Here is a 26,883-nt window from a genome sequence, read left to right as displayed (position 1 = left end):
CAGCGGCATCACCTCTTCCCCCTCCCCAGCGGCATCACCTCTTCCCCCTCCCCAGCGGCATCACCTCTTCCCCCTCCCCAGCGGCATCACCTCTTCCCCCTCCCCAGCGGCATCACCTCTCCCCGCTCCAAATCACCTCTCCCCGCTCCAAATCACCTCTCCCCGCTCCAAATCACCTCTCCCCGCTCCAAATCACCCCTCCCCGCTCCAAATCACCTCGCTTCCCGCCTCCCCGCTCCAAATCACCTCGCTTCCCGCAGCTGCCACGCGGCGCGTAAGATGGCGGACCCCCTTCCTCCCTCGCGGCGCCGAGTCAGACGGTGGCGGCGGCCGGAAGTACAGGTAGGTGTCGCTCCCCACCTCCGGCGCCAAACGGAACTGAGAAAGGGCGCATCAACTGAGGTGTGTGTGTGTGTGTGTGTGTGTGTGTGTGTGTGTGTGTGTGTGTCACTGTCCACTGCCCCCCCCTCCTATCCACTGCCCCCCCCTCCTGTCCACTGCCCCCCCCTCCTGTCCACTGCGTCCCCCCTCCTGTCCACTGCGTCCCCCCTCCTGTCCACTGCGTCCCCCCTCCTGTCCCCCCTCCTGTCCCCCCTCCTGTCCACTGCCCCCCCCCTCCTGTCCACTGCCCCCCCTCCTGTCCACTGCCCCCCCTCCTGTCCACTGCCCCCCCCTCCTGTCCACTGCCCCCCTCCTGTCCACTGCCCCCCCCTCCTGTCCACTGCCCCCCCCCTCCTGTCCACTGCCCCCTCCCTCCTGTCCACTGCCCCCCCCCCCTCCTGTCCACTGCCCCCCCCCTCCTGTCCACTGCCCCCCCCCCTCCTGTCCACTGCCCCCCCCCCTCCTGTCCACTGCCCCCCCCCCTCCTGTCCACTGCCCCCACCCTCCTGTCCACTGCCCCCCCCCTCCTGTCCACTGCCCCCCCCCCTCCTGTCCACTGCCCCCCCCCCCTCCTGTCCACTGCCCCCCCCCCTCCTGTCCACTGCCCCCCCCCCTCCTGTCCACTGCCCCCCCCCTCCTGTCCACTGCCCCCCCCCCCTCCTGTCCACTGCCCCCCCCCTCCTGTCCACTGCCCCCCCCCTCCTGTCCACTGCGCCCCCCCCTCCTGTCCACTGCCCCCCCCCCCTCCTGTCCACTGCCCCCCCCCCTCCTGTCCACTGCCCCCCCCCTCCTGTCCACTGCCCCCCCCCTCCTGTCCACTGCCCCCCCCCCTCCTGTCCACTGCCCCCCCCTCCTGTCCACTGCCCCCCCCCCTCCTGTCCACTGCCCCCCCCCTCCTGTCCACTGCAGGAAATGCAGGGGGAGGAATCCATGCCTTTGAGGCGCCCCCCCCCTCCCTTTGACGCCCCCCCCCTCCCTTTGACGCCCCCCCCTCCCTTTGACGCACGCACGCACACACTGACTGACGCGCACACAAAGCCTGACTGACGCACGCACACACTGACTGAGGCACACACTGACTGTGTGTGCGTCAGTCAGTCTGTGTGTGTTTGTGTTTCTGCCTCAGACTCACTGACGCGCGAGCAAACACACAGTGACTGACGCACACACGCTACATGAAGCTGTAAAGGAGGGAGGGAGGGGGGGGACTGGATTGATGTGAATGGGGGACAAACAGAGAGAGGGGGGAGGAGAGAGAGGAACGGGAACATTACATCCCGGGCAACGCCGGGTCTCTCAGCTAGTATATATATATATATATATATATATATAAAGTGGTGGGTTCTGATGTTAGAGCTTGCCGGACTGTGTGATCATTAACAAGAAGACAAGTGATGACAAATAGGTTCAACAGTGGCTTCTGTAATGAGGTGTGGAAGTGTCTCAGCATGCCATGTGCTACCATGTGAATGGCAAAAGGAGTGAGAAAAAAGTCCAGTGCCCAAAATGCAAACAGAGAATGTTTTCTATACCATTTCACATACAGTTAAATGCAGTGGCGGATTCATTTTTTCCCTGCCTGTAGGCTTGGGGACAGCCCTCCTCCTCAGCATATGACATCACGACATCCCAATGCCACATTGTCATGGCAACGGACGTCACGCCATATTATGACATCGTGTCATCATGACGACACAACGCTACAGGAGAGGGCCTGCTAAGGAAAAGGTATGACACACACAATCACAGAAACAAATGTTTTTGCCCCAAAAATTGTCGCTTTAGGCTATAGCCTTCTCAGCCTTATGGGACATCTGCCCCGGGTTATATGCACCTTGATGTACATTTTTATTGTGTGATATACAGCATTGTAGAAATGTATAGATGTAGCAGACATTATTGCTTGGGCTGGCGCGCACCAGCTGGTGCAATAAAGCATTAGTCCCGCCCCTTTTTCACGCATTCCTAATCCAAAGACAATGGTATCTGCTCCCGCTGACATGCTGTAGCGGGACACATACAATACTGGAGCACATTGGGAGCAATAAAGCCTGCTACAGTACATCTGTATGTGTTTTGTTCAGGGTGTTAGTCAGTGCACTGTACATTAGAGTTAATTTACTGGTACCAGGAGTATGTTTGTATAATAAAAGAATTTGTTTGTATTGTGTTATATGTTCTTATATTGTCATGAGAGGGGGAGAGGGGCGAGAGAGGGGAATACTGTATAGGGGAAGATGGAGAGAGACAAAGGGCCTTATTCTATATACTCAAAAATGGCTGCTTGGGATGTTTAAGGCCAAACATCAACATCAATGTGAATTATGGTTTAAAAATGGCCCGAATGACAAATTAGGAGTAATAATTAATATGACCCTATATAAATTTAGCAAACATGGCAGATGGCATCGCAAGAAAAAAAAGTCCTGCTACAAGTTATGTTGATTTTGTCTCATTGTCGCCTAATGTAGACTGGGGAATTGCACCATGAATAAATGTAGGTACAGTAGATACAAACTGTTTATTTAATCTGTACAAACCAAATACAAATAGCAACTTTAACAATATTGCTATTTCTAGACGTATTTTGAATAAATACTGTATTGACCATAGATTCTGGAAGCAAAGATTTTTCTTTATGACCTGGTCCGCTTTTGCTAGTTGTGAATTTATAATATCACTACTGTTTGCTAACTCAGCACAGGAAGCTTTACCAAAAGTTGGCTTTTTACTCAATCCACTTGTTACACATTAGCATTGTTTAGAAATGTAGATGCTACAGATATTTGTGTTGCTTAATACAAACCCCTGATTAGTCATCTAAATATTATTAAAACGGCAAAGCAGTTCTATTTTAGGTACTATACCTCTCTTCTTGACATCTCTGAATACTTCCTGTAAGGTGTATGCCATACTACTGTATGCCAGTTCTTGTGGCATGTGTATCATTAAATAACCCAGATTGAAAATACTGTATGGTAACATAAGACAGGTAACTGACAAGTTTATTTGAACTCCTGCTTTGTACCTGTAGCAGTGACCCCTGATTCACCTTGTTAGAGGGGGAGGTTTCGCCTGCACAGACGTAGTTGCAAATCCCGCGGAGGAGAGTGCTAATTGGTGGGAGGTAGCAAACCATTGTCCCAGCAGCCCCAGGGGTATCTTGTGACAGGATTGAGCCAATGGGCTGAGGAGGTGGAGGAGAGTAAGGGAGGTGTTTGCGCGCACGTGGAGGCACAGCTGGTTGGAGAGGAGATGGAGCTTCGGTGGCAGGGTGGCTAACCGCCCCTGCGCAGGCCGTGTGCCCCAGGCCCAGTTAGGCCCTGAGTCACTGTAGAGACAAGCAGAGCTAGGGATTTCCATAGTGAGGTTCCGGCTCCCCATAGTGCCATTCGATTGGAGCAGGACTATCCTAGTGGCGGGAGATCTGGGCTCAGACCCCGCTAGTCCGTCACGAGTGTCCGGATGGGATCGCCCTGGACCGCTGCGTAGGCGGGAGAATGACTTCTGCCTCGTGTGGATCCTTTGTGAAGAGTGTAGCAGTTCCGGGTACCAGAGTACCCGGCAGGTATTTCAACAAGTGCACCAACGGTACCATCCATTCATTCGGGACACAGTGGCTGCGCAGTCACCCATACACATACGCATACACACATATTTGGCTCACTGGTGAGCGGGAGGTCTTATCCCTTGCGGATTGGACACAGGGTGGGATCACCCGGTGGAGGGGTCGGGGAGTCTTGGCGTCCACCTTGACGCAGTATAGAGTGTCTCCGGAAGGAGGGTTGCTATGTATGTATGTCAATGAGGTTTATATGCAAGTAAAGGCAGTTGGTTACGGTATTAGGCTGTGTGGTGGTAATTACTGTATATACAGAGGCGGCACACTTTATTCGAACACGGCTAGAGCCGCAAGCCGCGAGATTTCCCGGCTTTCATGTTGAATCCCCTCTGCGAGCCGCGCATCACCGATGCACGGTCACGCTTCATCGTGAGCGTGCGCGCACGGCGTGCGTGCCCAGGGCTCCCAGAAGGGAGCCCTGGTGTCCCGCGATGTGGGGGATGGCGGTGGGGGTCTCCGGGGGACCCGGTGGACCCGGAGAGGGGAGGGGGAAGCCCCGATCGGAGGACCGATCCTCCGAGGCTCCGGCGCGTGCGCGGGAGAATGCGGCGCGCGCCCGGTATCTGTCGCGGCCGAGATGTTAGAATAAACTCGGCCGCAACAGTACGTCTTGCAAAGATCCACTCCCCCACTGGCGGGGGCTATCGCAGGTGGAGGCGCTGCACCTGTTATAAGTTATTGCACGAGTATCCCAGGCTCTCTGTGGCAGAGACTTAGGCCCTGTGAGCCTACAGGTGATACAGCACATAGTAGCGGCCTGCAAGCGATAGGAAGCAGGGCTACATTTGGAGGCGCTGCTGAGAGCTTAGACCTGGGGTGCCCCCTCAAAACTAAATTATTGTCACCATGGCCATTCCTACCCATCAAGAGATACGCGACTGGGCCCGCCAAATGCACACGCCTACCCGTCGCGCCGTAGCAGTGACCAGAGTACCCATGGCCTTACCCTTAGAGACTTTGCAAACGGCCTTGCGACAACTCCCGGGTTTTGCCAAAGCCCGCCTGGTAGATGTACTCGTAGATCAGGACTCTAAATGGAACAACTTGCTTGTGGACTGTCGGCGAGACCTGGTAGTGCTCGAACCTGCCGTTCCCCAATACCTATCACTGACCGATGCACCGCCTGGCGGTAGCCGTTTGTCTACCCCCTGCGAGGCCCTCCCGTACGGACGCTGGATGGGGACGACCCCACCCTCCCCTTTGCTCACTACGCTGAGAGCGAGGCCTGTAGTTGCCGGTCCGAATCCAGTTATCCCGGGTCGAGCGCATCCGCCGAGGCCAGGGTGCGTAGCGATATGCTGCAGAAACTTAATGACAAGATAGCCACGCATGCCCAGAGCTACCGGAAGCTAAAAGCCTTCTCGGGGACCCTCCCTGTGCCTACTGGGGAGGATGGGGTAGAAACATGGAAGGAACACACTCGGGGAGTAATGGAAGAGTGGTCGTGCACCGAAGTGGTGAAACGGCAACGGCTCATTGAGTGCCTGCGGCCCCCAGCGTCCACCCTGATCAGCATTCACCGCAAGCAATATCCCGATCTAACCTCTCGCTTGATAATCGAGTTCCTGGTGGAAGCCTATAGCGCAAAAGAGGATGATGGGGCTCTGTGGGCCAAGTACTATGCTATCAATCAAAAGGAGGGGGAAGAGCTGCCGGCCTATATACACCGCGTACAAATATCTCTCGGACTGTTGCTGCATCATAAACATGTGCTGCCCTCCCAGATGGATGAATATATCCGTAAGCAATACCTGGGAGGGTCCAGCCCCACTCACCCTATAGCCAGCATGATTCATGACCACCTCACACGGGGACCTCCCCCGTCGTTCATCCAACTCCTGCAGCAGGTGAAAGAGCACGAGACGCATTTGATGCTGCACTCCCCTCAGAAACCTAAGACTAGCAGCAGCACTAAACCCAAAGGGAGTGCTGAAAAGAAGGAAGCACCCCCGGACAAGCCTGGCTCAGAAAAGCCGAAATACGCGGGACGGTCTTCGCCTCCGCCCGATCGCCGTGCTACCCCCAGAGATAACTCCTGCTACAAATGTGGAAAGAAGGGACATATATCGTGTGACTGTAGGATGGGCGATTCTCGGCGCCGGAGTCCCTCTCCCAAGAAGTTCCCGCCCCAGGCTATGGTTTGCGGGGTGTACGCGACCGATACCGACAAGGCCGGAACCCCCCCAGGGGGAGAAGATCCAGCGGAAGATGGCAACCGAGTGGGACCGGTAGCGCTGATCCGGTACTAGTGGATGGGATCTACTCCTCTGCTCTACTAGACACAGGATCCCAAGTCACCATCATATACCGAGGGTTCTATGACCATTATCTTCAAAAGAGGCCTCTGCGACCGGCTGAACATATCAAGGTATGCGGCCTAAGTAATGACGACTATCCCATCGATCGGTTAGTGACCGTGGACCTGGAAATACAACAGCTCAACACGGGAAAATCTCACCCCATGAAGGTGGACGCCTTAGTGTGTCTGGAACCCCAGGATACCCCCAAGTACCCCATCATACTCGGTACAAATGCTGATATTGTGCAAGCCATCATCCGGGCCTACCTACACGAAACTAATGAGCTCCCCATGTCTAGCCTACAGCTGCAATTGGTTCAAGCCGATCCAGGCCCTCCTCACTCTCCTTCGGACGACTACGGGCTGTTGTTCTGCGGGCGGGGAGGGTTGACACGACTCTTCCCAGGAGAAACACAGAGGGTCCCCGCTTGGTGTGCCTACGCTGATCGACTAGACGAAGACCAGCAGTTCTCACTGGAAAGTACCCCAGAGGAGGATGTACGGCGGGGGTATCGTCTTATGCCAGAATTTCGACATTGGCCTGCCGCCATCCCCCGTCGGATAGACGTAATGGTACAGAATATGTTGCCCTTTCCCCTGACCATCGATGTGGGTCAACGGATAGGAAGGATTTATCCTGTCAGTTCTGTGGAAGAAGCCGTGAAAATGAACACGACCCGCGTGGAAGAACACGAGACAGAATTAGATTTCGATTTTGGCTCGTCCGAGTTGCCGGGAGCCTGGAAGGAACGCTTACGAGTGCAACTGGAACAGAGACAATCCGTATTCTCTACCGGTGAGATGTAGTCGCAATGCCCAGCACACCATTCGGATGACCGATGAGAAGCCCTTCAGGGAGCATTCCCGTCGACTCGCTCCCAGGGATGTGGAAGATGTGAGGGCGGCTATCAATGAAATGGAAGCAGCCGGGATTGTCAAAGAGTCCCGAAGCCCCTACGCCTCCCCTATAGTAGTCGTGAGAAAAAAAAATGGAACGGTGAGGCTATGTGTGGATTATCGGACGCTGAACAATCGGACAGTACCGGACCAGTATAACCTTCCCCGCATAGAGGAGATCCTCGATAGCTTACACGGGAGTCTGTGGTTCAGCGTACTGGATTTGAGGTCCGGGTACTATCAAGTCCCTATGAGCCCCGAAGATCAAAAAAAATAGCGTTCGTCTGCCCCCTAGTGTTTTATCAATTCACCCGTATGCCCCAAGGTATATGTGGGACCCCGGCCACCTTCCAGCAGTTAATGGAGAAGACGCTAGGGGACCTGAACCCCCGAGAATGCCTGGTGTACCTAGATGACATCATCGTCTTCGGGAAAACCCTGGAAGAGCATGAGGCTCGTCTCTTGAAGGTACTGGATAGACTGTCCCAAGAAGGTCTCAAACTCTCCCTGGACAAATGCCGGTTCTACCGGACCTCCGTGACGTACGGCGGGCACAGTGTCCGGCGAGGGCATTGCCACTGATCCCGCCAAAATAGAAGCTGTTGTCAACTGGCCCCGCCCTGAGAATGTGGGAGAGTTGCGCTCATTCCTGGGTTTCTGTGGCTACTATCGCAGATTTGTGGAGGGGTACTCTCGTAGGGCCAAAGCCCTCAACAGCCTACTCAGAATATATCCGGTGGAGGCGGGCCAGAAGACCAACCCTGCCCGACAGCCCTTCGGGGATAAATGGACACCCGAGTGCGAACAAGCCTTCAATGACTTGAAACAGAGCCTGACGGCGGCCCCGGTCTTGGCCTACGCCAACCCCGAACAGCCCTACATACTACACGTGGACGCCAGCCTGAGTGGCCTAGGGGCGGTGTTACAGTAGAGGCAACGTTTATTCTAACATTTGCTGTAAACTAGCCGGGTTACTTTCTGGGTATGTGCTGGGTATGTTCTGGGCTAGTTTGAGGCACGTTTAAGGCATTTCTGCATTGACTAACGACCCATAGGATTAACACAGCAGGGATCCCTGGCAGTCCAATTCAGTTTTAATGGGACTGCCAGGGATACCCGCTGTTAATCTGATAGGCCATTAATCAATGCAGAAATGCTGGGGCTAGTTTAAGGAAAGTTTAAGGCATGTATTCAGAATGTACCTGGGTGTACCTGGGTCTTTTGGGGAATTGCCATTGGTTTTTGTTAGAATAAGAGTTGCCTCTACTGTACATCAAAAATATCCTGAGGGATTACGACCCGTTGCGTACAGCAGCCGCAGTCTCACGGCCAGTGAGCAGAATTATCCGGTACACAAACTCAAGTTCTTGGCCCTTAAGTGGGCCATTGTAGACAAACTTCGGGACTATCTGTACGGGGTGTCGTTCGAGGTACGAACCGATAATAATCCTCTCACCTACATCATGACATCCGCCAAACTCGACGCGGCCGGACATTGCTGGTTGGCAGCGCTCTTCAACTACAATTTCACCTTGAAATACAAACCTGGGCCCCTGAACATTGGAGCAGACGCCTTGTTGCGGCGACCGGGGTTGGCTACTACCTCTGACGGAGACCAGTGGGAAGAGATCCCTGGGCCGGGGATAAGAGCTCTATGTTGCACTGCCGCCATCATAGATGAGCAAGTAGCCTTTTCGGAATTACGAGTAGCCGACTCCCTAGCGTGCACCTCCACTGCTATACCCGAAGCCTACAGTGACCCGAGTGGGATGCATGTTACACCCGATCAGATTATCGCCTGGAGGGACATGGTACGGTACCAAGAACAAGACCCGGTCGCAGGGGCTATCCGTTATGCCATTCGACATGATCGCCGGGCCCTCCTTCGCCAGACTCCGGGGGATGTGGGAGGTATACTGATGCGAGAGGCGGACAAATTTGAGATTGAAGATAAATTGTTATACCGAGTGGTGGAATATCACGATCACCCGAGTCGACGATAGCTAGTGTTACCAAAAAGACTGCAGTACCTGGTATTGAAAGCTCTCCATAACGAACACGGTCATCTGGGGGTAGATAAGACTTTTGGACTTGTGAGAGATAGATTTTTCTGGCCCAAAATGAGAGAATCCGTGGAGCATCACTGTCGTAGGTGTGTGCGTTGTATCCAGCATAAGACTCTACCCACGAGAGCTGCCCCGATGGGCCACCTAAGAAGTACGGGACCTATGGACTTACTCTGTATGGACTTCTTGTGCATCGAACCTGATACCCATGGCATAGGAAACGTGCTAGTTATCACTGATCATTACACCCGCTACGCCCAGGCCTTTCCGACCAAAGATCAAAAAGCCATTACGGTGGCTAAGGTACTCTGGGAGAAGTATTTCATGCATTATGGGTAAAGAGTTGGGGTGCTCAAGCCCGCAGCAACTACATCCAATAACATAAATAATATAGCCCCTGGAGATACCAGTGGGAGTGGGTAGGCAAATGAAGACTTGTAAGTATCACAATGACAACAGTCAGACTTAACTATAACAGTCTAAACCAATAAGCCCCACTCACGTCATCTCCAGGGTTTCTCTGCTGGCGTGCAAGTCAAGAAGAATCCAGAATCCAGATATGTCCAGTAGAAAAAACAAATGGCGCACAGCCAGGGAGTCAGGTGTGGAATAAAAAAACTTTTTCTTTATTGCAGCATAGTAGGAGACAAATTCACCCCCTTGGGGGACACAGACAGGGACATCCTACGTGTTTCGGACCAACGGGTCCTTTATCAAGGAGTATCCTTTATCCTTGATAAAGGACCCGTTGGTCCGAAACGCGTAGGAGGTCCCTGTCTGTGTCCCCCAAGGGGGTGAATTTGTCTCCTACTATGCTGCAATAAAGAAAAAGTTTTTTTATTCCACACCTGACTCCCTGGCTGTGCGCCATTTGTTTTTTCTACATGCATTATGGGCTCCCTCAACGCCTTCACTCCGACCAAGGGCGGGACTTCGAAAGTAAGTTAATTAAAGAATTGTTGAACCTCCTACACATCAAGAAGTCCCGTACTACCCCTTATCACCCTGAAGGGGATGCCTTACCGGAACGCTTCAACCGCACTCTGCTGGACATGTTGGGCACGTTAACCGGCGTGGAAAAGACTAAGTGGAGTCGTCATGTAGAAACTCGTCCATGCCTACAATTGTACTCGACACGAATCTACTGGGTTCTCGCCCTACTTCCTCATATTCGGCCGGGAAGCCAGACTACCGGTGGACATACAGTTGAGAGTCTCTACAGATGGGGTACACAATACTACCCACTTCCGTTATGTACAGAGATTACAAGAGAATCTACAGAGAGCCTACGGGCAAGCCGAGAAATCCGCTGAAAAACTGAATGCTGGAAATAAAAGGCGGTATGACCATAAGGTGAAACACAGAGACATTAAACCTGGCGATGCCGTACTTCTCCGCAACCTGGGAGTACTGGGAAAACATAAGTTGGCCGACCGATGGCGGGAGGGGCTGTACGAGGTGGTTCTCAATTGCCCGGCCTTCCAGTCTACCGTATCAAAGACTCGGAGGGTCGGGTAAAGACTTGGCATCGTAATCATCTGCTCCCTATTCCACAAGTAGAGGAAGGAGAATTGGAGTGGCCGGCATCTCCCCTGAATGGAGGAATGTCATCAGAAGAAGAAGTAGGGAGCGGCGAAAGTCGGGAAACTCCCCAAGAGGGAACCTCTCAAAGGGGCCCTCCCCAAGGAGCATCTCCCGAGGGAGCTTCGGGTAAAGAGCTCAGGGAGCGAGCACCCCAGGTGGTGGCTCCGGAAATCTCAATGTTAGACCCTCAGAGCCCATGCTTCGTTCCAAACTCAGACAGGCCTGAGAACACAAGCCCCTCAAGGGAAGAACTTAATGCAACAGAAGACGACCGTCACTCTCCCACAGAAGTGACAGAACAATTGTTGAGAAGGAGTCAGAGAAATGGGCAACCTCCAATGAGGATGACCTATGATCAGTTTGGGGCACCCCATTATGAGGCTCAGCAGTGGGCTCGCAACCGGGTTCAATCCGTTATTATCATATTCAGTGAAATGTACAAGTTGATGTAGAGACCAATGTATTAGCTGTTTTTCATTATATAAATGGTTGTACGGTTATCGTTGTCCAAGCGGGGTCGTTGGAATCCACAGGGGGGAGGATGTAGCGTGACCCCTGATTCACCCTGTTAGAGCGGGAGGTTTCGCCTGCACAGACGTAGTTGCAAAGCCCGCGAAGGAGGAGAGTGCTAATTGGTGGGAGGTAGCAAACCCTTGTCCCAGCAGCCCAAGGGGTACCTTGTGACAGGATTGAGCCAATGGGTGGAGGAGAGTAAGGGAGGTGTTTGCGTGCACGTGGAGGCAGAGCTGGTTGGAGAGGAGAGGAGACGGAGCTTTGGTGCCAGGGAGGCTAACCGCCCCTGCGCAGGCCGTGTGCCCCAGGCCCAGTTAGGCCCTGAGTCACTGTAGAGACAAGCAGAGCTAGGGATTTCCATAGTGAGGTTCCGGCTCCCCATAGTGCCATTCGATTGGAGCAGGACTATCCTAGTGGCGGGAGATCTGGGCTCAGACCCCACTAGTCCATCACGAGTGTCCGGATGGGATCGCCCTGGACCGCTGCGTAGGCGGGAGAACGACTTCTGCCTCGTGTGGATCCTTTGCGAAGAGTGTAGCAGTTCCGGGTACCGGAGTACCCGGCAGGTATTTCAACAAGTGCACCAACAGTACCATCCATTCATTCGGGACACAGTGGCTGCGCAGTCACCCATACACAAACGCATACACACATATTTGGCTCACTGGTGAGCAGGAGGACTTATCCCTTGGGGATAGGACACGGGGTGGGATCACCCGGTGGAGGGGTCGGGGAGTGTTGCGTCCACCTTGACGCGGTATAGAGTGTCTCCGGAAGGAGGGTTGCTATGTATGTATGTCAATGAGGTTTATATGCAAGTAAAGGCAGTTGGTTACGGTATTAGGCTGTGTGGTGGTAATTACTGTATATACGTCCTGCGAAGATCCACTCCCCCACTAGCGGGAGCTGTCGCAGGTGGAGGCGCTGCACCCATTATAATTTATTGCACGAGTACCCCAGGCTCTCCGTGGCAGAGACTTAGGCCCTGTGAGCCTACAGGTGATACAGCACATAGTAGCGGCCTGCAAGCGATAGGAAGCAGGGCTACATACCACATTAATGTTCTTGTTATTGTTAGTAAGTGTGATGTTGACAAGATTATTCAAGCAACCAAACTGGGTATACGAAATGTATTTAAAAAAAATGTTGAGCATGTTAAAGTTATTTGGAGATGCAGCTGCATAAGAGAGCAATTGCTACTTTGAGAAAATTAGGTAGTGCTATATCTTTCCCAGACACAATCGTTTTTATAAGACAAGTGTCTGCTTTTAAAACATCCCATTTTTCTTTTTGGCACAAAAGTGCTCTTTAATTGGTAATTCCTTATTTGCTTATTACTGTGTTTCAAGTCTAATATTGGACCGAAAGGGACTTTTTCAGTTGTGAGTGATAATTGTATTGTACAACTGCTTGTAATTTAAATTCAAATTAATTATGTTTGAATTATATTTCAGCTGCACCCCCCCAAAAAAATCTAATTTCAATAGATTATTAGACACTTGAGAAAAACGGTTTAAATGAAAATATGTATTGTGCACAGCCATTATTTTTACAGGAATTAAGTTATACAATTGTAATTATTTCTCTACGAAAACAAGCAGAGATAATTTAATCAGATTATTGAGTTCGGGTATACAGTAGCTTGGTATGTAGGATATTTCTAAAATGTGTCAAGTAATTTTCTTTGTTTAAATGCTTTGGTTTTGGATGGGACTGCAAAGTAGTTTAAAGGTTCAAAGTTTAACTCACACTAAGGGGGTAATTCAATACACTCTGCAGCAGTAGTTTGCACCTCGGGTGTTGAAAACCCTTATTCAAGTGAATTGTGATTCATGGCTAAAAGCAGTGTGATCAGCCACTTCATAATACAGTATATTGAATTATCCCTTAAAAGTAGAAATGGTGAAGCCCATTGGGCTATAAAGTATTTACTAAACAATATAAACAAAAAAACAAAAAAACGGCGCCTTACAAGTCCATATATGTGAATCTTTAAAGTCCAAATATTGTGAGGAGTGTCCAGAACTCTTCTAATCCTGTGCTTCCAAGTGGTTGCGTGATGATACGGCCGTGCGTTCCGTGATATGTGGATCAAACACAGAAAAAAATCATAGTGCAATAATGCTGGCAAAATCACATAAACCTGACACTACATACAATAGATACTGACGAATGACTAACAAGACAGACAGCATGCAGATAGGAAAAAGCAGGCACCAACAGCACAGGATCAAAAAGTACATAAAGAATTCCAATGAGAGCTACTGTAGTTCCCATAAAAAAAATAGTTTAATGGATTCTACAAGAAAAAATATAACAGCATTATGGGGTACAGAGCCCCCCACCAACGCGTTTCGAGCGCTAGCTCTTTATCAATGTCTAACAAGACAGACAAAACACAAGAAACACTGACAGATAAGACAGAAGATGGCAAGGCAGAAATATAAAAAAAAAGCTAATTTAATGCAATAAAAAACAATAAAATTGCTAAAGTGTGGGTGACAGTGAGATCGCTGGTCCGGTGGGTTAAAACCAGGACCCTACTCACAAGATGGATGACGTATACAGGCTCAAGTATTCGGCCGCACGGAGGTGTCAGCTTGTCCTCCGATACACTGGAGTGTTTGTAGATGCACTCCCGTGCTGTCCCGCGTGCCTAGGACGGATGCTCTGACACTGGGGGGCGGACCTTGAGGTAGAAGCCTCTTCCTGCTTGGTGGTGCGATACAAGCCTGTCGCGCTGCTCACGTCAGTCCCGTCGAGTATAGCTTTGAACTTTGACCCTATGCGTTTCGTGCGCTTGCGCGTCACTTCCTCAGGGGAATCCGTCCTTGGCACGCCGGTCTTTCTTTTTTTGTTTATATTGTTTATTCTGATTTGTATCAATCAGCTTTGTGCCAGGCAGCCTAGCCCACATTAGGGGTTAATATTCCTAAATAGGTTTCACTACCAATTAATTTATTCTTAGCGCTTATTCCACACCACCCTTTTCTATCAATTTACTAAACAATGCTATTCCCATAAGACACTTTGAATGTTCTGTTATTAGCAATGATCAGACAAACTTACATGTCACAGGTTTAACAGGTATAGTATTGTCTTTCGGCGAATGGAATATAATGTTACTGTGAATGTAAAATCTACAATGTAAAAAATACAATATTTGTAAACTGTGTGATTATGGATAAGTCTCGACTTTCATAATGACATCTAAACTTCAGTTTTCAAAATTATAAACTCAAATATTCCAAAAATTAAATTTTGTTGCTTGGTGCTGCAATATGTACGTATGGAAAAGATTATGCATCACAACTTAAATTAATATATATTATAATTAGGCAATTACATTTTTGATTTACAAAGTTAATTGTAATTATAATATGTGTTACAGCACTAACATATCAAGGGAAATGAAAGTGTAAAGTAAAAAATAAACATTTTAAGTAGGACAAATATTATATTTGTAAAATAATTGAAATCGAATCTTATTTTCTTTTTATTGTGGGTCTATATCCTGGTTGGGTTTTTATTTTCAATCTCTCTTTTTTTGTATTCTGCTGGCCAGGAATCCCGCATGGATCAGGGCTCAGGTCTATGTACAGTACATAGTGGAAGTAGATGACTACTGCAACAAAATCACAGATGAAGAGCACATAATGCCTAAATAAATCGGTGATTGTAATTTCTGCCCAATTGAAAACTTTGTCACTGGTAATATTTTGCCCCATATTTACTAAGCAGACTTCTTTGGTAAGACATCTTCCAGTGCTGCGAGATGCCTTACAGGCCATTCAAGTGAATGGACCGTACAGTGTCTTCCAATGCCAGAAGTTGTGTTATGGCAGAAAACTGTTCAGTAAACACTGTATCAGCATTAGTGTTTGAATTTGCCTGGCCAAGATAGTCACTTACGTTTGCAGTCTACCTTTATCATTACTTTCCGTTCCTTCAAAGGTGCAATAGCTCCCTCAGTCACTCTGCATACTTTCATGTATAGCATTATGGCTTGCACTTTGCTCAAGCTATTGGTTCTATATACTGTACTGTACAGCAGCATCCACAACTAAGTTACAATAGATGCTGAATACAGTACTGTAATGTCAACGAGTATTCTAAAACAAATCTGGGGCAATCACCAACAAGACCCAGGTACATGCTGGGTACGTGCTGGGTACATGCTGCAACATTTCAGTGACATTTCTGCAAACAGACTAATGGCCCATCGGATTAACAGCGGGGGTCCCTGGCAGTCCCATTCAAACTGAATGGGACTGCCAGAGACCCCTGCTGTGTTAATCCGATGGGCCATTAGTCTCTGCAGAAATGTCACTGAAATGTTGCAGCATCTACCCAGCATGTACCTGGGTCTTGTTGGTGATAGCCCCAGATTTTCCAAGGCAAGTTTAAGGCAAGTTTTAGAATACTCGTCGGCGCACCTGTATGTAGACTTTTTTTTGTGCAGAAGCAGTACAGTATCATCTATCCCGACTGATGAATATAGTAAAGTTGCAGCTTTTTGACAACTGCACATTTAGGATTTGAGAGGTAACATTTATCTGAATGTGTTTTCACTGGTTTTGCATGTTACGCCTATAATGCAGCAGAATGAACCTAATGAAAATTCCCAGTGAACGCATTTTTATGCTAAACTAGCTGAGAGACCCGGCGTTGCCCATGAGTTAAATTTCCCGCTAGGAGGAGGGGGGGGGGGACAGTGGACAGGAGGGGCGGGGGGGCAGTGGACAGGAGGGGGGGGCAGTGGACAGGAGGGGGGAGGGGACAGTGGACAGGAGGGGGGGGCAGTGGACAGGAGGGGGGGACAGTGGACAGGAGGGTGGGGGGACAGTGGACAGGAGGTGTGGGGGGGCAGTGGACAGGAGGGGGGGGGGAAAGTGGACAGGAGGGGGGGACAGTTGACAGTAGATGGGGGGGTGGTTGCTTAAAATTTCCAGGTCCCTCCTCTCCACTCCCCCTGTATGTTTCTCTGCTCCCCCCTCTCTCTCCGCTCCTCCCCCCCCATGCGCAGCTCCAGTCCCCACCCTACAGTGTCTGACACACACAGTGTCCCCCCCCCCCCACACACACACACACACACACAGTGACACACACACACACACACACAGTGTCACACACACACACACACAGTGACACACACACTCACACTCTCCCATACACACACACACAGTGTCCCCCCCCCCCACACACACCTCTCCGTTTCCCCCCTCCCTCCCACCTCGCAGCGGCGCTGCCGCGAGGCAGCTGCAGGAGGAAGGGGGTCCTTCCGGGCGCCGCCATCTTAGGCACTCGGTGCCGCGAGGCAGCTGCAGGAGTGCCTGCCCACTGCCTGTCCCCCCGCAGGGGAGGGAAGTGAGTGAGCGCCGGGGAGGGAGGTGAGTGAGCACCAGGGAGGTGAGTGAGCCCCGGGGAGGGAGGTGAGTGAGCGCCGGGGAGGGGGGTGAGTGAGCGCCAGGGAGAGAGGTGAGTGAGCGCCGGGGAGGGAGGTGAGTGAGTGCCAGGGAGGGAGGTGAGTGAGTGCCGGGGAGGGAGGTGAGTGAGCGCTGGGGAGGGAGGTGAGTGAGTGCCAGGGAGGGAGGTGAGTGAGCACTGGGGAGGGAGGTGAGTGTGATGGGAGGGGGAGAGGACAGAGAGAGTGTGTGTGTGTGTGTGTGTGTGTGTGTGTGTGTGTGTGTGTGTGTGTGTGTGTGTGTGTGTGTGTGTGTGTGTGTGTGTGTGTGTGTGTGTGTGTGGCCGAGGGGGAAGAGAGTGGCAGTTGGGTGACGTCAGACCCACCAATCTGGTTGGCCAGAGGCTTAGGACCAATCAGATTCACCGCAGCTAGCACTAACCTTTCGATTTTATATATTAAGATAGTGAGCAAACTGCATGCTAATTTAGCTGCTCAGAAATCTGTGATCCTTTGCTACATATCACAAAATATGGGACTTACCTTCTAAGAACACGTAACATATGCATGATCATAAACATTGTAGGCATTAATAGAGTAACCATTAACATGTACAGTACATAAGTAAATATCTACACTACAAACATCCTGAGGCAATGCCTTGATTCCTGACCTTTGTACATTTGAAGTATTCTTGTTAGCTTCATTTGCATGTGTCTAAGGTTATAATTTGTATTTTGTGACATCTGATGTAACCATTTATCTTATCAAGATTATATAAGTTAATTTTCAATACATTTTGAGTATATTGAACTCCATAGGATGAAAGCTAATGGTACTCTGAGGAATAAAATATGGTTTCTAAATAATTTATGTAAGTTTTAGGTTTGGAGAAAAAAATCAACAATGGATGTACGCAACAAGTACATTTTTACAATTGTCAATATGATCTAAATTCTTCACACGGTATGGATCAGATTTTTGTTCTTCAAATAATTTATGCACTCTTAATGTGGTCCAAATTATTGTTCTTATTTAGGGTTTGCTGCTAAAGTACACTGATTTGTTAGTTAAGATTTGATTTATTAGCTTTAACTGCATCCCCTATGTTTTTTTGCATAGCATAAATGTCTTCTTTTTTCCTGTCAGCTCTCCAAATGTTTTTAAGCACTAATTATGAAACCCATGCACACTTCAACTCTTTCCATAGCTACAGTTTGGTGCACTATCTTATCTTCTGCATTGCACATTTGTATTTGCAAAAGTAATATAGAAAGTTCACAGAGTGTAATTGAAAAGTAAAATGCTAGCATTCTAACCTTTTCCTAAAAATGAATTTGATGAGTGAATTTGATTTGTGCCATCACACACACACACACACACACACACACACACACACACACACACACACACACACACACACACACACACACACACACACACACACACGTGTAGGAAATACCTCTAAACTCTCTCAATTGTTTCAGACAGAGCTGAAAGTGCTGAATATTTGTAGAATCTTTCCCTTTTTTTTAGCATGTGTAAATGTGTTTTTAGAAACATCCTTTTTGTGGAAATACATACAGTATAGTACTTCAGCACTTGCTAAATAATGCCAATGTGTGTACTGATACAAAGAAAGTGAAATATTGTAAATAATAAAGATTAAAAATGGTTCAGTTATCTATGCTACATTATTCAATATTCTAGTCAACAGAATGGGTTTGCAACTAGATTGGTTGGACAAACAACTCTAGTCCTTTAACTGTGCTGGAACGGGGAGAACAACCATGCAGCATTCCAATTACACCCTACAGTATTTGAGGCCAAAGTCATGCAGTAGCTGCAAAGGCAAACAAGATCTTTTCTTGCATTAAATGTGCACTGGATGGAAGGGAAGTAAACATAATGATGCCCCTTTACAAAGCATTAGTAAGACCACACCTTGAATATGGAGTACAATTTTGGGCACCAATCCTTAGAAAAGATATTATGGAACTAGTGCAGAGAAGAGCCACCAAATTTATAAAAGGGATGGACAATCTAACTTATGAGCAGAGGCTAGCTAAATTAGATTTATTTACATAAAAAAGAGGCATCTAAGAGGGTATATGATAACTATAAGGGCAGTTAAAATGTTAAAATGTTGAATTCGTTACCCATGGAGACTGTAATGGCAGATACAATAGATTTGGTAAAAAAAAAAAAGGTTGGACATCTTTTTAGAAAGGAAAAGTAGTGGAGCTGGTGGATGGTGGTTCCCCTCCCTACCTACCTCCCCCCCCCCCCCCCCCACACACCTCCTGTTACTCTTTATTCTTCTTAACATTTGTTTTTTAAGTATACTCTGAAAAATGATACATTGTAACTTCAATCTTGGACCATTTCAACTATTATTTCTATATCTCAGTACAACTTGGTCAATGACAAAGTATCTAGCCTTGTGTCATGTGCTCATTGCCTTCTTATCATGTATATGGAATCTCTCTTCTTTTTGTCGCTCTTTTGTAACACTCAAAAACTCAAAAAAACATTTCAAACAAAAAAAGAAAGCAAAAGTAGACAGGGATATACCAAATAAGTAAATATGGGAAGGATGTTGATCCAGGGAATAATCTGATTGCCACTTTTTCGAGTGAGGAAGGAATTTATTTTCCCCTTATGAGATATCATTGGATGATATTTCACTAGGATTTTTTGTTTGCATTCCTCTGAATCAATATACTGTAAATGCGCATTTAGGATAAAGTATCTGACGTCTAAATGGGTCCAATAGGGGGCCAGGGATTGATAAGATACTGGAAGCTGAATGTAAATGATTGAAACAAAGGGAAATTAAGATCAGTTTTGAATGGAACTAGGAGATTGTTGGCTATTTTTATTGCAGACTGTCAATATATGAAGGTTTACTAAGCATGGATTTGAGTTTTGGAATTGTCTTTGCTTCTCAGGGGTTAGACTGGCATTGACAGTCATTTTGGTTTGGAAGATCATTCTAAGGCATTGATCTAGGAAGAGATGCTTTAGATTACTACATCAATTGGATGTAAGAATAGAGACTTTCCATGCACCTCAATATAGTCTATGCTCTCTAACAAGAGGTCCATTTTTATTTCTCCAGTGAGTGTAATTTATAGTCATGCTGTAATACCTGTGGATGATCAGTGGCAGGTCTAGCCACAGGTTTGCAAGGCGTGCCATTATCACAAATGTCAAACATAAAACCACTTGACAATGCAATGCAATCCCTGAAAAAGGCACTAGTAACACGTAGACTAGAGCTTGGTCCTAGTTGGGAGGAGCTGGGTCTGAAGTGTGGTGTGCTGGGTCTGAAGTGGGGTACACTGGGTCTGAGGTGAGGTGAGCCCAGTCCAAGGTGGGTTGAGCTGGGTCTGAAGAGGGATGCACTGTGTCCAAGGTGGGGTGACCTGGTCCTTATGTGGGGTATGCTGAATCTGAGGTTGGGTGAGCTGTGTCCAAGGTGGGATGAGCTGATGTGAGGGTGGCTTAATGTATTACTGTTAAATATATCACTATATGATACTGAACATCATATGTCAATGTGTTTTTATGTAAAAAATGACAATAACTTTATTTGTCTGTATACTTATAGATTTCCCGGATTTGAACCCCGTCAAATTGGCCTGGTATGCTTTAAAGCACAATCTCCACAGGTTCATGCATCCAACTAACAAAGAGGAATTAGTGAAGATGGTAAATAAAGACTGGGTTGAATGTCAGAGTGTTGAAACATGCAACAACTACTGTACATAAACCATCTAAAGAATGTGCTACTGTACCAGTAGTTATAGACAGAAATGGGATGGCAATAGTGATATAAATGAAGCACTGTATTTTAAGGCCTTTTCATTTTTATTTTGAAGTGTTCTGAATGCACTTTCAATGATGTACTGCTACTAAACAAAATAATGGGATGGTAGTATGTTGAATATTGAGCTCCCACTTTTTTTTCTTAATCCGCATCTCACCATGCCCCACTGCTCTGCCCCAAGCTGTGTCGAACTTTACTTGCCAAGGAATCAAGCAGTTGTACCTGGTTTTATTTGCCACAGTTTGATTTTTTGCTTTAACCTTAAGCAGCATCTCACTGTAGTCCACTGCTCTGAACTACAGTAAAATAGAAATGTTTTCTGAAATTGCGGTTGCTATGACTCCACAACTGATAGGGTGTTAATGGCTCTGCCTAGTTTATTGAAATGTGATTTTTTTTTTTGCTATCAACAAACAGGCAGAGGGCATATGGAGTGGTAATGGCCTAGTACTATTACTCAAACATATTACTAGATGCCAAATACACAGGTAGAGGGGCTGGCAGAGTGTTAATGGCTCTGTATAATGCATGTATTAGGTGTACTGATACAATGTATTGAAATGTAGTGTTAACGATGAATACATAGGCAGACAACAATTCACACCAATTCCCAGCTCAGGGCCACTCTGGGACAAGGACGGACTACAGTGGACCGTAGACATTCTGAGAGAAATCTATCCCTCCTCAAGTTGCTACGGTGAGAAAGGGCTTGTATGAGGGAGCCCATGATGACCATGGTGTATTCGTTCAATTTCAATGTCCATCAATTTGAGTAATTGAATTTCCACCAGATTTCTCTGGTAATAACCATCTGGATTATATTCTACAAATGAAGTTCTCACATGGCCATCTTTACCCAGGGTGAAAAACAGAGCAAAAGGATACTTAAAAAACAAAGCCTTAAGCTCCAATAGGACCAAACTAAATAAGCGAGGAGGAGGTTATTGCATTTAACTGATATTAAAACCTGCACTGCTTCCTTTTTATTTGAAACATGGTTGTGATTTTCTTTATTGTGTGAAAATTGCTAAAAGTACACAGTTTACACTCAAACACAGATTATAACTCGTCATGTGAATGTTTTGAAAAATACATTGTGTACTATATACATACATTAGTAAATAATATACAAAAGTGTGTTGAAGTGTTGTGTGCTGAAGTTTACATTATGTGATGTGTGTCAAAACAAAACATATTGGTCTTGCTATTAAATTCAGTGTTGTCTGAGATATCTTCATGCTGACTCTCATTAAGTATTACATTACTCTGCACATATTTTGCTCCACTTGTGTGAGATTGGGATTTGGAGAGTGTTAACAAAAGGAGTTAGCAACAACATATTGTAGGAGATATTGTGTTATACTGTAGGTTGGACATCTAAATATTTTGCCTCTGTTGTGAGTTCACTTTTTCTTCACATCAACAATCTGTCTTGTTGCTGAAACCTCTCTAGATAAATAAACATTACAAACAATGTATTTACATTTCATACAATCACAAACAAAAGCTAACAAAGCATTAACATTAATCAAATCAAACACTTGCCTTGATACATAAACCTCATTTTAATATTAGCATCCAAACAATAAACACAAGTTACTAATTTTACTTTAAAAAAGTAAGTGGGTGTTTAATCATTAAACTGCGATACGATCGATCCAAGTCAAAGAAATGTTACTGTTGAATAGTGATCTGATCAGTATTATCACCATTTAATGAATAGCCCCCCACTGTGTGAAATTTGCATAAAAGAAAAGTAACCTTCCAGCATGACTCTTGGAGGCTCTCCATCTCTGAGAGTGCAGTTTCAGTACCATCTGTTGTACAGTTTTACTGTTGTATTGACAGGGACAGAAATTTAAAAAAAAAAGCTCTGCATACAGTAACTACTTGTTTTTTCAGAACTGACCAAAAGTGGATTTGGTCTCTTCTAAATTAACGTGAGTGAGTGTTAAAAGTATTCTTTTTTTTTTTAATGCCTATTTAGGTCATGTTTGACTTAAACTCAAGACTTGAAGACGTCATACAAAATTCTGTGACCGAGCTACGTTTTTAATAAGGGATAGCAGTTCAGAATGGGCTGTTTGGCCTTGACTTTTTGCCATGACCCCGGCACCCTCTGCAGTCTTGTTATAAATCATGGTATAAAAGTAGTAACAGCAAATGTACAGCAGTGGGTCATTTAGGGATCAATTTAAATGTAATTTCTTGTGATTTTCTTCAATTTCTTTAATAGATTAGATTTGTTAGTATTTCAGGGGGAAGTCATCATGGATAATTTTTATATGATCACTATTAGAGATTAGAAAGTCTTTAAATTTGCTCTGCAATTTTTTTTGTAATTTTTCCTACATTTTGCATTTTAGTGAAATTGCCTCAAATATCATGAATTGTATCAGACTTAATCCATAATTGACTGAAATTGGCATTGTATGAAGGATCACGTGACTTAAACATTGACTTTTAATGCTTGGCTAATTAAAAAAAAATGGGGGGGGGGTGAGGGGTAGAGGAAATTACTAATTATGCCTGATTCGCAAACTTCAACAAAAATGATGTACATATCTTTATTTACTATTATATTAAAGTAAAAACTATTTTTTTCAAATTTGACTAAAGAGAAACATATAACCAACATCATAGTCACACAACAATGAAGAACATTCAAGATAGGGAGAGGGTGGGTATTACATGACCAGGGAGGTTCCAGGCGGTTCCCCTCTCCCCCCCGCCTTGTACCCACATGCAACGTACAAATAAAGACAGGAAACGGGGGCTGGAGGTAAAATGGCCGCGGCTATTTATTTATAGCGGGCTCTCGAGGTCATGGATAACTGATCTTGCCCACTCGTACTCCCCCCGGGCTCAAACGGCCCAGCTCCCAGTCTGGCAAGAACAAGCACCTCCCCCCCAAGAGCTGCCGCGACAAAGGCAAAACTGGACAATGACCCCTCCTGCTCGGAACTTCGTCCTTTCACTCAGCACAGTATCAGCAGTTCATGCTGTAACAGAACAAAGAACCATTAACACGGCATACAATGCATATGTCCACATTCCTGGGAATACCCTGCCCTGCTCAACCTTCTGCTGCCGTTCATTACATGATTGCAATCACTACCTAAGGGGATGGGTGGGTGGGAAATCGTCTGGCGGGCAGCAAAAGAGGACGTGCTGCCCGCCAGCCTGGCCTTAAGTAAGCCTTCCGAGAACTCCTCCCCTGTGCTGGGGAGGGAGGAGTGGGGGCGGGCCAGCGAGGGGAAGGCCAGACCCCCCCGGTCATGAAGCCCCCCCGCCTATGGCTGGGGGGGGGGCGCTTGACCAGGGAGGTTCCAGGCGATTCCCCTCTCCCCCGCCTTGTACCCACATGCAACGTACAAATAAAGACAGGAAACGGGGGCTGGAGGTAAAATGGCCGCGGCTATTTATTTATACAGAAAACCTAATGGGGTAAATGCACTCCCTGCCAGAGTGTGCTCCTTTGTCAGGAGGGGGAGGGGACGGTCAGCCGGCCCTCGAACCGCTGACCTCGTGTCCCCTACGCGAGCAGGCTCTCGAGGTCTTGGATAACTGACCTTGCCCACTCGTACTCCCCCCGGGCTCAAACGGCCCAGCTCCCAGTCTGGCAAGAACAAGCACCTACCCCCCAAGAGCCGCCACCGACGGGCCTATTTAACCCCCCTTAAACTAGGCCCGTACCGCCAACCCTGCCAGACCCTCTCAAAGCTGTCCCGCAAACTCAATTTGCCATGCTTTTTAAAGATGCCCTGAGAATCGCTTTCTCCGCTGCACTATCCCTCACACGGTCCCGGACCTACACCACCTCTGGAGCCGCAGGCCGCCTTTGCCAAGCGCTATCTGGGATTTCGCCTTTTTTACTGCTGCAGGCTTCTTACCCGCCCTCAGCGACCCCTGGGGAATCGACCCTGGCAGTGGACTGGGCCACGCCTCTTCCCTTGCTCGCTCTGTGTCGCACCCTGCAAGCCTTGACACCTTGCCCTATCTCCTCGATGCCGCCCTAAACGCGACTCCTTACCATTACCAGATACGCCATATGCCATACATTCCACGGCGTGTCCCCATCAACCGCCCGCCGGGGCTGTTCACCATCTGTGCACTGCGTGATGCTGCCGGGTGGGTCAGCTACCATGCCCGTGACCCCGGCCGTGGCTGAAGAATTGAAAGACACCGGGGTCAGGCTGATGGCTGTTGGTACTGGGATGGGATCCACGGTGCCAGTGACCCCGGCCGTGGCTGAAGAATTGAAAGACACTGGGGTCCGGCTGATGGCTGTAGGTACTGGGATGGGATCCACGGTGCCGGTGACCCTGGCTGTGGCTGAAGAATTGAAAGACACCGGGGTCAGGCTGATGGCTTTGTGTACTGAGATGGGATCCACAGCGCCAGTGACCCCGGCCGTGGTTAAGAGACACCAGGATCAGGCTTGAGGCTGCTGGAACAGGATCTGGTGCCACCGTCGTCCCCCACCGATATGCCCCCCATGCTGCCGCAACTAACGCTGCGCCTGCCTCCCATGCTCCTGTCGTCGTCCCTGCGCCGAAGGAGACTAACGCCTGAGGCTCCAAAGCTTTCAGCATGCCTACCAATGTTGCTGTGCAACATTGCCTTCCCTGCGGCGCTATACGCCGCTAGTATAGAGCCAGCGCAGGCCCTAGTGTTGCCCGCCTTACCGCGACACCTGGGATTTCTGCCGCCAACCCAATTCCTAAACGCGCTCATCCTGATGTGCAACTGCCCCTTCTTTACCGCCGCAGGTTCCTTACCAGTCCTTCGCGAATGCGGGTGGCCGTCCTGGTCGTCTCAACCCTGCCGATTCGGCAGACGATCTCCTTACAGTGACACCTCTACACGCGCACGCGTCTAAGCGCGCCCATACCCACGCGCGCGCATCTAAGCGTGCCCATACCCATGCGCGCCCGTACCCACACGCGCATCTACGTGTGGCCATATACACATGCGCGCATTTCCGTGTGCCCATATATACACACACGCGCGCATTTCCGTGTGCCCATATATACCCACGCGCGCATTTCCGTGTGCCCATATACACACGTGCGCATTTCCGTGTGCCCATATACACACGCGCGCATTTCCGTGTGCCCATATACACACGCGCGCATTTCCGTGTGCCCATATACACACGCGCGCATTTACGTGTGCCCATATACACACGCGCGCATTTCCGTGTGCCCATATACACACGCGCGCATTTACGTGTGCCCATATACACACGCGCGCATTTACGTGTGCCCTTATACACACGCGCGCAGTTACGTGTGCCCTTATACACACGCGCGCAGTTACGTGTGCCCTTATACACACGCGCGCATTTACGTGTGCCCTTATACACACGCGCGCATTTACAAGTGCCCTTATACACACGCGCGCATTTACGTGTGCCCCTATGCACACGCGCGCATTTACGTGTGCCCCTATACACACGCGCGCATTTACGTGTGCCCCTATGCACACGCGCGCATTTACGTGTGCCCCTATGCACACGCGCGCATTTACGTGTGCCCTTATGCACACGCGCGCATTTACGTGTGCCCCTATGCACACGCGCGCATTTACGTGTGCCCTTATGCACACGCGCGCAGTTACGTGTGCCCTTATACACACGCGCGCATTTACGTGTGCCCTTATACACACGCGCGAATTTACGTGTGCCCTTATACACACGCGCGCATTTACGTGTGCCCTTATACACACGCGCGCATTTACGTGTGCCCTTATACACACGCGCGCATTTACGTGTGCCCTTATACACCCACGCGCATTTCCGTGTGCCTATATACACCCGCGCGCATTTACGCATTTGAGTGTGCCCCTATACACACGCGCGCATACACGCACATGCGCATCCATGTGCGACCATACACTCGCGGGCATACACACGCGCATCCACGTGTGCCCATACGCATCCACGTGCGCCAAAACCCACTCACGCATCCATGTGCACCCATACGCACCTGCACCCCTTCCACATGAATTAATTGGGGAATTCAGATAAAAGTAACCAAGCATAAATGCTAAACATTGTGATTCCCATTAACAAGTATTTATCATCTAATAAATACTACAGTATATTTATATAGTTTATAATGTCACTAGATAAAGAGCTCTATTGACATCTATGTGTGCCCATACACACGCGCGCATCTACGTGTGCCCATACACACGCGCGCATCTACGTGTGCCCATACACATACGCATACACATACATGCCTACATACACATACGTATGCACAGATTTACATGCACCCA

At 48.4% G+C, this 26,883-nt stretch overlaps 1 long non-coding RNA gene across 3 annotated transcripts in view; it reads left to right on the top strand.

Annotated features, from left to right (window-relative positions):
* LOC142491992 (uncharacterized) overlaps positions 1–26,883 on the top strand; it is a 54,700-nt gene that overhangs the window by 17,634 nt on the left and 10,183 nt on the right. Inside the window, exons 3-4 of one of the 3 annotated variants that reach the window (XR_012800640.1) lie at positions 20,380–20,480; positions 22,586–22,996. This is a non-coding gene — a long non-coding RNA (uncharacterized LOC142491992). Of the gene's footprint in view, positions 1–20,379; positions 22,145–22,585; positions 22,997–26,883 lie in introns of those variants that run through there. The other 2 variants (XR_012800641.1, XR_012800639.1) reach the window with 2 other exon arrangements.

The sequence above is a fragment of the Ascaphus truei genome, chromosome 4 (genome assembly GCF_040206685.1).
Source record: "Ascaphus truei isolate aAscTru1 chromosome 4, aAscTru1.hap1, whole genome shotgun sequence".
NCBI classification, from domain to species: domain Eukaryota; kingdom Metazoa; phylum Chordata; class Amphibia; order Anura; family Ascaphidae; genus Ascaphus; species Ascaphus truei.
The sequence above is the reverse complement of the archived record's forward strand: the minus strand, read 5'-3'. Positions and strand labels throughout refer to the sequence as shown.